Raw genomic sequence first — 11961 nt, forward strand, 5'->3', positions numbered from 1 at the left:
ATTTTAAGATTATTTTTTCTATTTCTGTGAAGAATGACATTGAAATTTTGGTAGAGATTGTATTGAATCTGTGGAATACCCTAGGTAGTATGGATATTTTACCTTTAATTCCTGCAATCCATGAATACAGGAAGCCTTATTTATTTGTATGCTCTTCGATTTCTTCCACTGTTGTTTCATAGTTTTCATATTTTTTGGTAGTGCCTGTACATATTCTCTTTTGGATTCCATTTGTATGGAATATATTTTTCCTTCCAATAACTTTCAGTCTATGTGTGCTCTTAGTGAATAAGTAGGTTCTTATAGGAAGCATATAGTTGAGTCTTGGTTTTTAAATCAGTTTAGCCATGCTGACTCTCAATTACAGAATTTAATGTATATGCATTCAAGGTAATTATTGATAAGTAAGAACTCACTATTGTCATTTTGTTTCTTGTTTTCTAGTTGTTGTATAGATCTTTGTTTTTTTATTCCTCTTTTATTGTCTTCTTTTGTGGTTCAGCAATTTTTGCTAGCATGATCTTGAAATCCTAGCTTTTTATTTTTACAAGTTTTTGCTTTGTGGTTACCGTGAAGCTTCATATTTTATCTACAACCAGAGATATGAAAAATTGTGCTGTATATGTGTAACAAGAATTGTAATGCATTCCGCTGTCATTTATTTAAAAAAAACAATTAAAAACATTTTGTATTTATTACAGTTTACTTTAAACTGATAACAACTTGTTTGTGATTGCAGAAAAAAGAAAACAAGACAATAAATGTTTATTTTGTTTCTCTCACATTTTTAATTCTTAATGTCACAATTCATATCTTTTTTATATTGCTCATCACTTACCAAGTGATTATAATTATTTCCTATTTAAGAAAATGTTTTCTTCCCCAGGATTATAGCATTAGGATTTGTCTGCACACTTACTGTTACCCATGGATTTTATACCTTTAGATATTTTAGTGTTACATATTTTCTTTTTTTTCCTACAGTGTGAAGAATTCCCTTTAGAATTTCTTGAAAGACAGGCATGGTGTTAGTATATCCCTTCAGTTTTTGTTTGTCTGGGAAACTCTTTATCTCTCTTTCATTTCTAAAGTGTTACTTTGCAGGACATAGTAGTTTTGGTTGGCAGACTTCTTTCTCCTTCAGCACTTTGAATATATCACCCTTTCTTCTGTCATAGAGGGTTTCTGTTGAAAATTCTGTTGATATTTACATTGGGACTCCCTGTCTATGATGTATTGCTTATCCCTTGCTGCCCTTAGAATTTTCCCTTTGTCTTTGTTGTTGTTGTTGTTGTTGTTTTGTTTGGCTTTAACAGTTTGATCGAATTTCTCTTTGGGCTCTATTTGATTGGAGAATCTGCACTTCCTGTACCTGAATGCTGGCCTCTTCCCTCAGATTAGTAAGTTTCCATCTAATATTTTTTACGTATGTTTTTTTTTGAACTTTAAAAGTATTTTATAAATAAAAAGAAATTAGTTTTTCTATCAGTATCTCTGTCAGCATGATTATGAATTGCTCTCAAGAGTAACTTCTCTTTTGTAAAAATGAACACTGTATACTGTTTGAAGTACACATGAAGATTCATTTTTGTTCAATGTTCTTTATTTTCCATTGTGAAAAGTTATTTCTGAGGAATTAAAACCCCAGAAGATAACCACCACAAAAAAGGATATTTTTTTTCAAAAGATGATGATTCATCATCTCTAGCAATCAGAGAAATGCAAATCAAAACTACTTTAAGATACCATCTCACCCCAGTAAGAATGGCAGTCATTATGAAGTCAAACAACAACAAGTGCTGGCAAGGATGTGGGGCAAAAGGTGCACTCATACATTGCTGGTGGGACTGCAAATTAGTGCAGCCAATATGGAAAGCAGTATGGAGATTCCTTGGAAAGCTGAGAATGGAACCACCATTTGACCCAGCTATTCCTCTTCTTGGACTATACCCAAAAGATCTAAAAATAGCATACTACAGGGACACAGCCATACCAATGTTTACAGCAGCACACTTCACAATAGCTAAACTGTGGAACCAACTTAGATGTCCTTCAGTGGATGAATGGATAAAAAATAATGTGGCATTTATACACAATGTAATATTCTCAGCACTAAAAAATAATATGATCATGGCATTTGCAGGGAAATAGATGGCATTAGAGAAGATTATGCTAAGTGAAGTTAGCCAATCCCCCCCAAAAAATTGCTGAATGTTTTATCTGATATAAGGGAGGTGACTCAAAGTGGGGTAGGGAAAGAGAGAATGGGTGGAAAATTACCTCTAGATAGGGAATAGGGGTGGGAGGGAAAGGGAGGGAGAATGGGAATAGCAAGGATAGTGGAAGGAGACAGTCATCATTATACAAAATTTATGTATGAAGATGTGAATTTGGTGTCAACATACCTTATATACAAACAGAGATTTGATAAATTGTGGTATAAAGGTGTATTAAGAATTGCAATGCAAAAAATTATGAATGTAATGCACTCCTCTATAGTGATGCGTGTAAGAAATAATAAAAACAAAAAAGTAAAACATGGAGACCAGAAAAAAAAGATGATGATTCAAAGGCAGACCCGAAGAGAAGTAATATGTAGGCGTCAGAAGGCAGCAAATGCAGCCTCTAAAGGAAATTATTATAATTATCGCCTAAAACGTAAAGTTATACAGCTACACCCAACGTCAGAAGATAAAGCACTACTTTAAAATGAGAACCATCACTTAGGTGGAAAAAAGAAAAACAGCTGAAAAAGAAAAGGGAATAAATAATAATTTGAATTGAAATAATGATCCATTGATTCTAAATGCTTCTGGTATCTGAATATCTTGAGTCGTATTGTCTCCTTTCTTTTCTCCATCTTTACTGACATCTTAAAAGGAGCTTCCTCATGAACTAAATAGTCGCCATTTTGTTTGCATTCAAAATTTAAATCCAGTAGCCATCAGGATCTTGAATAAATGCCAGACCTTTCATTTTACCACCAGCAGGTTTCTTCACAAATTTGACTCCCAGTTCTTCAAATCTTTACAAACTCCACGTACATCAGAAACAGCAATTCCAATGTGGCCAAATTCAGGAAGGTCTGAATTGCCCTTGTGGTAACTCTGAGTCTCATCATTTTCAGCACTCCAACTGTGTGTCGGTTCAAGTATAGCTTTTCTGGAGAATATTCATGCTATTTTTTCATTTTTATCTTTAAAGAGGTCATTTTTATCCTCATAAGATAAGAAATACAGTGAAAATTTCATAGTAGGAAAATCTAATATTTGAATTAGTGTCATTCCAAGGACTTTAGTATAAAAATCCAGTGACTTCTTATGATTCCTAATTCTCAACAAGGTCTGTTACAACAGAAGATCCTTGGTGCTAGGGTCCAGGCAGAGCAGCAACTGAGGGTGACCTTATCAGTGAGGCCAGACTCAGGCTGTGGTCCTGACATGGCAGTGCTGCCTACACCAAGGCCAAAACCTGGGAATGGAGGGCCTACCTGTTTTCTTGCTGCTTTTTACATTCTTTAATTCCTGTTATGCACAGGTTAGGTCTCTTGATGGTATCCCATAATTCTTATAGTCTCTCTCTCTCTCTCTCTCTCTCTCTCTCTCTCTCTCTCTCTCTTTTACTTTTGAGTAATTTTAAATGTTGTCTTCAACCTCATTGATTCTTTCTTTAGCTGGATTAATCCAGCTAAATTTAGCTAAAGAAAATTTTCTATACAAATTTTAGTTTGGTCATCATATTCTTCATCTCCAGGATTTCTAATTTTATAAAATTGTTTCTATTTGTTAAACTTATCATTTTGTTTATGTATTTTTCTCCAATTTTCATTTACATTTCTATGCATATATATTCTTGAAGTTGGTTCACTGAAATTTTAAGAGAGGATTATTATAAATTATTTTTCTGACATTTCATGGGGCTCCCTTTCTTTGAGGTCCATTGGTGAAGCTTCATTATAGCCTCTTGGAGTAGTGGTGATTTCCTAAGACCTTTCAAACCTGTATCATTATGTTGGTATTTATACATTTGCATAGATAACCACATTTTCTGGCTTTTGGAGATATTGTTAAAAACTGATGTACTCACTATTCCAGCCTATGATTCTGGCTCAGCCAGTGGCAATGCTCCTGGAGAGAAAGAGCTTGCTTTAAATTCTCTAGATGACTGGACTACTTACTGCCTTTGCTGTGATTTCAGATGGAATAGCTGATTTTTTTTTCCTGCCATGTGGCAAGACCACAGGTTGAGTTCTGTAATTAGACTGAGCTGCAGTATGGATACTGCAATTGTCTCTAATCTGGCTGAGCCATAGGGTGTGTTACTTGGCAGAAGTACAACTATTTCAGTTTAGCTGTTAGGGGGGAATGTGGGGAGGGGCCCTGTGGTTAAGTGGATCATGGTAGATGGGTCAACTGCTATGCTCAGTAGAAATGCTCAGTTGAGATTTGCCTTTCTCCTTTGGCAGAATCTGAGAGTAGACTTTGAGGTGGAAATAAGCATTGATTAACTCTGTGTGTGTGTATGTGTGTGTGTGTGTGTGTGTGTGTGTGTGTGTGAGAGAGAGAGAGAGAGAGAGAGAGAGAGAGAGAGAGAGAGAGAGAGAGAGCTTGATTTAATTCTCGAGTGTGGCAGAACAGGTATCTGCAAACTGACTTGACTTACCTGGTGATTCTGTCACTTCTTATGTGGAGGTCTAGGTGTGGAGTTTGAGACTTCAGGGAGTGCTGGTTAAAGTCCCAGGGGTGACATAACTAGGACCTGCTTATTGTTGGAATTCACTGTTGTAGTCTTGTTCCTCCCTGGCCTGGGTCTGTGGGTGGTCTTTGAGGAGACAGTGAGCACTGTTTAAGCTCAGTAATTGGTGGCTTATTGTTGGACTTCATTGGGAAGCCTTCACCCTCCCTGGGCATCCCTGGGTTGTGGAGTGTGGTTAGAGTTGGATGCTGGCTATTTAGGGAATCACGCAAGTAGCCCTCCTAGTTCTCCTGGGAGTGACCAGATCCGTTTTGTGGCTGGCTTATGTCATCAGTAGATATCTCTGATTGAGTGCCATTACTAGTAGGTTTCCTATGTTTTCCCTAAAATCAGTTCATTGGTACTGTGGGCTCCCCCTCCTCGATTCGTTTTTATCCAGCTTTAGGTGGTCTAGATGGTTAGTGTCTCTTTAAATCCTCTCTTTGCCATGAGGTGGGAATAGAGTCGGGTTTCTAGGAAGCATCTCAGAATGCTCAGGGAGCTGGAGGTCTGTTCATTTTTTTTCTCTTTTCCCTTTGTGTCTCATCCCTGGGCTTTGGAGATTTCTCTCTATGTGATACTGTGCCAACTTGATAGTAGGGTGGTGGATGACATTTCTTTTATTCTTTCAATGGATATTTTTATTCAGTTCCATGAAAAATGCAGTTTTATTTCCTTCATTTTGGGAGTTGCACCAGGTTATTATTGTCTGTGGATAGTTGCTAGTTGATCTTCCTGTTTGGGGGTGTGGAGTAAAACCTAGCATCCCCTATTCTACCAACTGGATGATGTCACACTTTTCTTATTTTCTTAATATATAGAAGTAAGCAATTATGAAAATATTGGTAGAAATATACAAACTATAAAAGTGGCCCAATAACAATTTTCTATATAAAAGCACAATTAAAACAAATATACAAAATTAAGAAGTGCAATTAAGACGAGTAGACATTGCAGAAGAAACAATAATTGAATGGCAAACAGGTGAGAAGAAATTATTAATTCTATATTATGGATAGACAAATGGCTGAAAAATACAAAGGATAAAAATAATGACAGAAGGTACAATGTAAGGGTGTAAGGTAATCTTGTTCTACAAGGGAGAGACAGAGCATGGAGCAAAAGCATTACTTTGAAAAATAATTTCATTAATAAACTATCTCTAACTTTTCCTGAACTCTGTACTGATTTCTGTGGTTTGGAGGTTCACCATCAAATTGAATGACAGTTCTATCAAGAAAAATGATAATGGCACCAATAAATTAGAAATAAAATCTTGAAAACTTCAGCTCTTTATCACATGTGAGAAAATTACATTAATTTGATTTCTTAAATAGCAAGCATACTACATTACTGAATAAAAATGACTTATTTTCAATAATATTTCTAGTATATAATGAAGCCAAATAGACTAAGTGTATTCCACAGAACACTCTATATGTTGACTACATTACCATTGGTAAAAGTTAACTGAAACTATAAGGATTCTACATTTAGATTCATATGTAATAAAGATGCCACTGTATCTGGCAAAAATCTTGACAGAACTACTGGTTTGATGCCTAAAGAACATAGAAAGGGATAAGTGAATGGCCTCTGACTAGTGGAAGAGATTAGGGCTCACAAATGATGTTCATAGTACTTGTTTTTCCTTGAAATTATATAAGAGTTATGATTAGCCATAATTATCAAATATTGTGTTTGTTTTCCTCCATCATCCTTTGATATATTAGTATTACCTAAAAATGTCAAAAGATGCAGAATGGCATTTATACAAGAAGTGGATTTTGACACTGGAAGAGCTTATGCCATAGATCTGTATTGTTAGCACAGAATGAATGGCTGAATGTCTCTTTGAAGAGAGAGTGGGTGCTTTTAATCATTCATGGGTGGTATTATGCATGTGGGTAATTTTAGAAAAATGCTGGTGATTATGGCACTGAATGTAATATTTCTATTTCTTGCTTTCTCTTTGTCCCTCCAAGATAAACTGGTAATAATTCATGCCATGTAAAGAACCCTCCCACTCATCCTCATCACTAACCAGAGTGAATTTAATCTTATCTAAGCAAATCAACTATAAGTTGAGTAGATAAATAAGATTTATGTTTTAATTGAACAAAACCAAAATTGGGCAATATTTCTTTTTAGAAGAAATAGGGATTTGGGGAAATTAGCAGTCAATGGTAGGCACTGGAATATAGCTACAGTGTGAGAATGGTTCTGGGAAAGCAGTTATGGTGACATTTTGGCTCCATAAATTATGATAACATTTATTTATATCTTAAAATTTCTGAGGTTACACTGCCCTCTCATAATAACATCAGCTTTACATTAGCTTGTTACAATGAATTTTAGCCTTGAAAACAAGATTTATGACTTGAACAACTACTCTATGAAAAGGGTGTAGAGGGAATACATTCTAATTGTTACTATCATTGGCTTTAGAACTTGATTGGGTGTAAATCCCAGCTGTTGTTTATGGTGGGGCATCAAACAAGTTATTTTCTTCCTTTTCCTTCAGTTTTCTTTTCTTAAAATGGGACCTATTTATGTATTAACTTATCATTTTAGTATGAAGTTAAAACAAAATTCTAAAATGTTGGCTACTGTCCCTACAAATTCTGTTTTCCCTTTCTCAGTACTGATCTCTGGGAGATGGTTCTCTTGCTCTGGTGCTTATCCCATGTTTACCTATTTCTGGTTAGCAGTTACCTGTTACTCATATATGTATCCAGAGGGTAGGATTCACAATTGAAAATTTACTTACTTAATCCTAAATGCCTAAATAAAATGTCTGTGACCAGCACTGCTCTTGGAACTTGAGCAGAGAAGTTCTGCCTCTAGTCTCACATTTTTAAAGATTTCCACAAATACTCTTTCACTTTCTCTGTCACTCCTTACCTCCCACACATGAATTTATAAAGGAATGTGTAGTAGCGTCTAACAGTCCAGGTTCAGTGCTCAGCATGGACACAATGTAACCCATGACCCTAACATCTACTCTCTTGAAATGCCCCATGGAAATGTGTCTCTACATCTTGACCTCTGTCCTAAAATTAGAAGGTAGCTGCAGCCAATGTCACAAAGCTTTGAGGAGGTAGCCCTGTGACATCAGAGATAGGATACAGTGTTTTAAAAAGTGAGCAAGATTTGAGTTATGGAGTGCTTACAGAAAAGACTAATTATCTTGTCAAGCCCTTCCTCTCATATAATATAATGTAAGGAATTTGTGTATAATGGATAATTGTTTCCCAGTAATGCTGAGTATCTATTTTCTTGCTTGTCTACTTTTTAAAATTCATGATTCTAAAGGTACTGATGAATTAACATGACATTTGCTGATATTGCATATGGTGGCTAACATACATTTTTGAAATATTAAATGGCAGAAAGAGGGGAGGAGCTGTATTTATACAAAAAGGAATTCGGGACATCACTCACCAGTCATAAAGGGATACTGCACTGTGTTAAAATAAGCCATGGATCAGGGCAGGGAACAACAAAGGGGCCAAGGAAATCTTACACCTAAACCACAGGATAGACATCAGTCATGACAACACAATGACAACAAAATCAGTTGGGGCATCCTTTACTAGAACAGGAAAGAAATGTGTACTTTCCAGAAAAAGAAACCTGGATAGTCCTATTTAGATGATTGTTATGTACCTAACTTTGTTGGTAACCTGAAAATGAAAATTCTAACAATAAGGTGTCATTTCATATTAGATGGCCTGAGAGAACTTAGAAGGTAGGATAATACTAGATAATGGTTAGGATATAGGCACATAGGAATCCTCATACACTGTAGGACAAAAGTGCACACACACTTTCACAATAATAAATACCTCAGATAAGTAAGAGAGTATGCAGAGTATGAAGCAGAAATCTTCAGGTGGGCAATTATATAAGAAAATGTTCAGAGTCATGTTTATATGTCTTCAGTGTAGCATTATTTGTAAGAGTGGGATTTTAGGTGCAATCTTATGTAAGTCAGTGAAATAAGCCAACACAAGGTATCAATCCTGACATGTTATATTATCTTGCATCCCAAAGCAATCAAAGATCAGGATGTTCAACAACATAAACAGATTTTTGAAAGATTTTGAGTAAATGAGGAAGAAAGAAGATGAGATAGATAGTAGGATATCAGCTATATAAATCTAAAACAGTTACATAAATGGGCTAACAATTTGAATTTTTCAAATATACACAAGATCAAGGTGTATTTATCAAATTGGATATGGTGAGTGATCCTGGTAGGGAAGAGAATGGTGTTAGGTAATGAAAAGAGATGGGGATGGAGTTTAAACACAGAAGTAAACAAAGAAGGGCCTTGGATGGCAGGTGGTGGTTACATAGACTGAGGAGGTCTGATCAAAGATGAAGGGACAAGCAAAACCCTCAAATGTCTGCAGAAAGAGAAAGATACATGTATGTTTTTGTGCACTTATTTTAACAATATTTATCTGAATGATTTTCTAGATCAGAACACAATCAAGGTATAAAGTGTAATAATAAGATATTGAGTATGTTTGGTGTCATGGCATGATTCTTAAAGGCAAGGAAAAGCATGTGTGTCCAAACTAAACTGAAGGTACTGCAAGTTAATTGTCAGGCACTTCCTATTGTCCGTCAAACAGTATTAATTACATTAATTTAGGTGGCTCTCTGCAGTTATGTGTACAATCTTTGAAGGGACATATTGCTCAGATTAGGAGAAGGAAATGTTTTACTCATTTTCAGAAATTCATTCTAAAACACTAGAAAAGCATGTAAACCACAATTTTTAAAATATTAAAACATTCACCCAAATATCTTTAGTTTATTGAAATCATAGAATTAGAAGTTTGCTACTTTGTGCATAAGGTCGTCAAAAAGAATGATAGTCTTCAGTTACAGGTCATACCTTGCTTTCTGCTAAAGAGTCCCCTGAAGAAATTTCTTAATTGTCAGCAAGTGTAATAAAAGTTTTTTAAACACCAAAAATGTAAAAAGTAAGTTTGAATGGAGAATTCTACTGGCCACCGTGCAGTAGCAAGGAGACTATAAGGTTTTGATAAAAACATTTGGTTCTTGTCCAGTCTATTTCTTGCCCTAGAGCAAATATATAATACAACATGGAAAATTTAGAGCAGCCAGTCTTTATTTTCCCACTGGAAAAGCCTAAAGACAATGATGGTGCATTTATGTATCATTTCAGGATCAATACCACAAAATTGAATATAGGTTAATGCCACAGTCTTGGCTGGGCACAGAATCACAAGCCACCACACAGCTTTGTAGATTCAAACAGCAATTCTTTATTCCCGAACTCACACCGGCCTCCACACACGTTCTGGGGCAATCCCGTTCTCCTCCACCCAATTCCCCTACTCCACGAGGCTTTTTTCCAATATCCCATTTTCTCACGAGAACTCAAGGGGAACAAATAGCAGGAACACCCTAATCCCAGCAGCAATAATCTTCAACCTCCAACTTCCCTAAAATCCCTATTGTCTTAAACCGGGAACGCCCTAAACCCAAGGACCGGGATACTTCCTCAAACCTGATCAGCTCTAAACCCGGATCCGCCTTGGTCCTTGAGCAAGGTCACCTTACATGCAATGTCAACAGCGAAATCCATTTAACATGGGGTACGCTAGCAAGGAAATTTTGATGTGTCATTCCTACTTGGCAATGGCCCTCAGCAGGTTAACAGTACTGGGAATTTCTATCTTTAAATAGAGGGAATGGTGAAATACAGATCAATTTTCCCTGTTGAGACTTGGCTTGTGATTCTCTTTAAAGTTAGAATTAATTTATTACAACTTCAAACTTCGAGATGAGGATAAACCAAGAGGTAAAAAGCAAAGCAAATCCGATATTTTTCTCTCAAGTCAAATCCATCATTAGCAAATTTTTTCTGTATAATTAAATAATATGTAAATACTTAGCCAAGTAACAATTTTTTTAAAAAAAAAAGGAGAAAGAAAAGATGGCAAAGGTATTTATTGATTGTGTTTCTGTTTGGCTTTGTTCTGGCCTCATAGGAGTCAAGAACAGAAAGTTGAAAATTCCCAATCAAGCACAGAAAACACATTTTATCACAACTTCTGACAAACTCAAATTCTTCATTTGTCCCCCAAAGCTTTCATATGTGCATACACATGCCATAAATCTTTGCCTCTGCGTTCTTAGGTTGCAAATTATTTTAAGGAAAAAGGGTGTCTTAAGAATATTGTGGCCTTTAAAGTCCCTGGGAAATAAAAATGTAGTAGGCATTTTAGGTACTAGAAACTCTTGTCTCATGACTTCTGTGATTTGTGCTTCCTCTCCCACCCTCTATTCTAGGACAACTGCCAAAGTATTCATTTCTCCCTGCATATGAAAATACAAATATATAATAACTTTTGAAGTGTAAAGTTTGCCTCTCACATCCTTCATGCCAAACCCTGATATTGATATTGTCTGATTCTGATATTGTCAAGAATCTTCCTTCTTAAAATCTACTTTCCCTTTGGTTTCTGATTTATTTGTACTGTTCCAAGTCAGTCCCCGTGCCCTGGAATCTAACACTCTGTTTCTTCCTCTAAAAGGAATTCTCAAGTCTGGACCATCAAATTCAGTCTTCCTTAATTATTCTCCAAGATTTTAACTTTCACTTTTAGTAAATGCTTCAAGATATTCTTTGTTTAAGCAAATCAACCAGCCATTCATTTTAAGTCTCTAACCTTTCATGTGTTTTGTCTTATGAGTCTTAATGCATATTTGGTATTTGAGGAAGTCCAAAAAATTTCATTCATTTTTCTTTCTTGAGCTAGGAACTAATTGAAAAACAGGACAACAGTATATTGAGAATACAAATATAACCTTTCTTATTGGTAAGGGTATCAGAAAATGTGACTTATCCTGAAGCCTTATCCTAATACTGAGACCCAGCATCAGAAAGCTTTAGCCATCACACAGCTGAGAGTTCTGGCTTGGGCCTCACTGAGAAGCCTCACAGAGGGGCTGCAGTTTGATCTTCTAGAACCAGGAGTTTGGAGGTGGGACAGAGCAGAGGACAGAGGAAAGAAAGAGGAAGAGGGAGGAAAGAAAGAGAGAGGATATTTATGCCAAGAAGCTCGTTAAGTCATTCCTCCATCCTCTGGAAGCAAGAGTGAGAGGGCAGAGAGAAGCCAGTGTGTCCCCTAGTAACTTTCTCTCCACAGAGGCGGAGGCATGAGAGGGGGAAGAAGAGACACT

At 36.1% G+C, this 11961-nt stretch overlaps 1 pseudogene across 1 annotated transcript; it reads right to left on the bottom strand.

The window, feature by feature from the left end:
- Positions 1-2895: 2895 nt before the first annotated feature.
- On the bottom strand, positions 2896-3442 carry LOC308655022 (lactoylglutathione lyase-like; annotated as a pseudogene). The gene has a single exon. The product of its transcript is annotated as a lactoylglutathione lyase-like (transcript).
- Positions 3443-11961: the final 8519 nt, after the last annotated feature.

This window comes from Spermophilus citellus (assembly GCF_964194105.1).
Source record: "Spermophilus citellus genome assembly, chromosome: 8".
Classification (NCBI taxonomy): domain Eukaryota; kingdom Metazoa; phylum Chordata; class Mammalia; order Rodentia; family Sciuridae; genus Spermophilus; species Spermophilus citellus.